The sequence below is a fragment of the Lynx rufus genome, unplaced genomic scaffold, assembly GCF_022079265.1.
Source record: "Lynx rufus isolate CCGP_SWC_20201006 ecotype Redwood Valley unplaced genomic scaffold, mLynRuf1.p SCAF_6, whole genome shotgun sequence".
Classification (NCBI taxonomy): Eukaryota; Metazoa; Chordata; class Mammalia; order Carnivora; family Felidae; genus Lynx; species Lynx rufus.
The window spans coordinates 17,799,982-17,803,821 of record NW_025814878.1 but is presented as its reverse complement, the minus strand read 5'-3'; the positions used below and the strand labels follow the sequence as shown (position 1 = coordinate 17,803,821).

The following is a 3,840-nucleotide window of genomic DNA, read 5'->3' as shown; positions in this document are numbered from 1 at the left end:
TCTGTGCTCCTTCTCACGCTTTTCTCAGCCTCATTTCTGTATCTAAAACTTATTGAACTTCTTCCATAGCCTGAGGTCTGTTGTAAGTAGTGTTCATACATTATCTATTACTTATTTCTCACAACAATCCGATGACGTGAGTTTTCTTCTCCCCATTTTAGAGTTGGTACACAGAGTTTTAGTAAGCTTCCAGAGTTATAATGCAGGCAGAATGTGAATCTGCCTCTACCTGACTTTAAAGTGATGCTCTTCATGTTTCTTCCTTTCATTTGGAATTTTTCCAACTTGCATACTTCATCTCAAATACAAATATTTTGTTCCCCTTCTTACACTCTTTGTGTCTCATTGTATTTAATTCGCTGATGTCATTAAGGATTTTTGCAGCTGAACTTCTGGGGAATATTTGTAGGGTTTTTTGTCTTGTAATTTTTTTTTCTTTCTGATTTTTCTGCCAGAGGAATAATGCAAGTTGGTACATATCCCCCTTTTCCATTTTCTGATAGCATTTGTGTAGGATTAATATTATTTCTTTTATGTTTGGTAGGATTTATCAGCCAATCCATCTGGGCTTGGAATTTTTTTTGTAAAAAGCATTTTAGTTATGAATTCAGTATTTTAATTGGCACTGGGACATTCAGATTTTCTGTTCCTTCTTGGAGTCAGATTTTAATAGTTTCTTTTGAGGAAGTTATCCATTTAATCTAAGTATTAACTTATTGGCATACAGTTTTTCATGTATGATCCTTTTAATATCTATGGAAAACTCTCTTTCATCTCTTTCATTCCTGATACTGATAATTTGTGTCTTTTTTTATTGATCAGGTGAGCTAGGGTTTTACCAATTTTATCAAAATTTTTAAAAAGCCACCTTTTTGTTTCACATATTTTCCCTATTGATTTACTCCTATTTCATTAATTTCCACTCTTTTTTTGTTTCATTCATTCTATTTAGATAGGGTTTTATATTAGCTTTTTAAGTTAAAATTTTATATCATTGATTCTAGATCTTTCTTCTTTTCTAAGGTAAGCATGGGTTGCTACAAATTTCCCTTTGGCCCTGCTTTATTTTCATTCTACAATTTTGCTATTATGTGTGTTCACTAGCATTCATCTCAAAATATTTTCTACTTCCCCTTTTGATTTGGTTTTTGGCTAATTTGTTCATTTGGTTTCTAAAAACTTATTTACTTTCCAAATTATTTAATTTCATAACATTTTGACAAATTTCCACATACGTTTATGTTTGAATTCAAGTTTCCTTTTGTTATTAAATAATACACTTTGTACAATTTCAATCTTTTAAATTTATTGGCAGTTGTTGTATGGCCTATGGTCTGTATTGGCAAATACTCCATATATGTTTAAAAAGATTGTAGATCTTCTTGGTTTATGTGGTGTCTTCTGTGTGTGTCAACTAGTTGGTTGACAGTGTCATTCAAGTCTTCTATGTTCTTCCTGATTTTCCTATCTATTGAATACTGAGAGAGGAATATGAAAATGTTCTACTATGGTTTTAAATTTATTTCCTCTATTTCTCCTTTTATTTCTGCCAGTTTTGGGAGATCTGTTATTAGATGTATGTGCATTTACAATTGTTGAATTGACTCTTTCAACTTCATAAAATGTTTCACTTTTTTTGCGGTCACATTCCTTGGCTAGAAGTTTATTTTGTCTTATATCAATACAGCAACTTCAGTTTGCTTATGCTTGCTGTTTGCATGCACATTATTTTCTATCTTTTTTCTCTCAGCCTATTTGCATCTTTGTATTTAAGGGTGCCTCTTTTAGGCCACATGGCATAGAGTCCTGCCTTTTCAATCCAGTTTCACATTCTCTGTCTTTTATTTTGTGTATTTGGTCAATTCACATTTAATAAAATTATGTCTATTATGGACTTTAAGTCTGCCACTTTGTTGTTATTTTTATTTGTTTCATTTCTATTTTGTTCCTCTACTCCTCCTTTCCCTGCTTCTCTCTGTGTTGAGCAAATATTTTGCATCCTGTATTTACTTTTTAACATATATCTTGCCAATTTGTTAGTGGTGGCTCTAGGGATTATAAATGCTACTTTTATTTTTTAATTTTTTTTTTCACTTAAGACAGGGAATACTTTATTCAAATCCATGAGAGAAATGTACAGCTTGGATCTATAATGAAGCATTGTGTTTTAATGCATAGGTCAGAAATTGTATATTAGAGAATACACTGCTACATGCAAATTAACTGATCAGAGCACAACTTTTCAATATTCAAAACAGAATAAGCTTCCCTGTAAAAGCAGCACTTTTGTGACATTTTTAACTTTAGTATTCCTCTCCTTCCTCTTCACCCTCTCCTTCAACAGAATCCACACCAACCTCCTCATAATCCTTCTCAAAGGCAGCCATGTCCTCACGGGCCTCAGAAAACTCTCCTTCCTCCATGCCCTCACCCACATGCCAGTGAACAAAGGCATGCTTGGCATACATCTGGTCAAGCTGGTGGTCCAGGTGAACCCAGGCCTCAGCAATGGCTGTGGTGTTGCTTAGCACACACACAGCTCTCTGTACTCTGGCCAGGTCTCCATAGGTACCACAGTGGGAGGCTAGTAATTAACGCCAACTTTGAAGCCAGTGGGGCACCAGTCCACAAACTGGATGGTACGCTTGGTCTTGATGGTGGCAATGGCAGCATTGACATCTTTGGGAACCACGTCACCATGGTACAACAGGCAGGAAGCCATGTATCTACCATGGCGAGGGTCACATTTCACCATCTGGTTGGCTGACTCAAAGCATTCATTGGTGATCTCTGCTACAGAAAGCAGTTCATGGTAGGCTTTCTCAGCATAAATGACAGGGGCATATGTGGCCAGAGGGAAGTGGATGGGGGATAGGGTACAGGTTGGTCTGGAATTCTGTCAGATCAACATTCAGGGCTCCGTCAAATATGAGGGAAGCAGTGATGGAAGACATAATTTGACGAATCAACCTATTGAGGTTAGTGTAGGTTGAGCGTTCAATATCAAGATTTCTACCACAGATGTCATAGATGGCCTCATTGTCTACCATGAAGGCATAATCAGAGTGCTCCAGGGTGGTGTGGGTACTGAGGATGGAGTTGTAGGGCTCAACTACAGCAGTGGAAACCTGGGGAGCTGGGTAAATGGAGAACTCCAGCTTGGACTTCTTGCCATAATTGACAAAGAGACATTCCATCAGCAGGGGGGTGAACCTGGAAGCAGTTCCCCCTCCAAAGCTATGGAAAACCAAGAAGCCCTGAAGACCCATGCTCTGGGCGGCCAGTTTCCGAATTCGATTCAAGACAAGGTCAATGATCTCCTTGCTGATGGTGTAGTGCCCTTGGGCATAATTATTGGCAGAATCTTCCTTGCCGGTGATGAGCTGCTCAGGGTGGAAGAGCTGGCAGTAGGTGCCAGTGCGAACTTCATCAATGACTGTGGGTTCCAGGTCTACAAACACTGCCCTGGGCACATGCTTGCCAGCACCCGTCTCACTGAAGAAGGTGTTGAAAGAGTCATCTCCTCCCCCAATGGTGTTGTCACTTGGCATCTGGCCATCGGGCTGGATGCCACGTTCCAGGCTATAGAGCTCCCAGCAGGTGTTGCTGATCTGAACACCAGCCTGGCCAATGTGGATAGAGATGCATTCACACAAGTTTGTTGCTTTGCAGCTGCCGAGAAGATGGCAGAGAGGAGGTGGAGAGGTTGTTGCTTCTTACAACGCGACTCTTAGGCGGTGGATGTAAGAGAACCTCTACTTTTATTTATTTAAAAACCATTTTTTTAATGTTTATTTATTTTTGAGAGAGAGGGAGAGAATGTGAGGGGCAGGGAGAGGC

At 38.9% G+C, this 3,840-nt stretch overlaps 1 pseudogene; it reads right to left on the bottom strand.

Moving 5' to 3' along the window:
* Positions 1-2,228: 2,228 nt before the first annotated feature.
* On the bottom strand, positions 2,229-3,566 carry LOC124528992 (tubulin alpha-1A chain-like; annotated as a pseudogene).
* Positions 3,567-3,840: the final 274 nt, after the last annotated feature.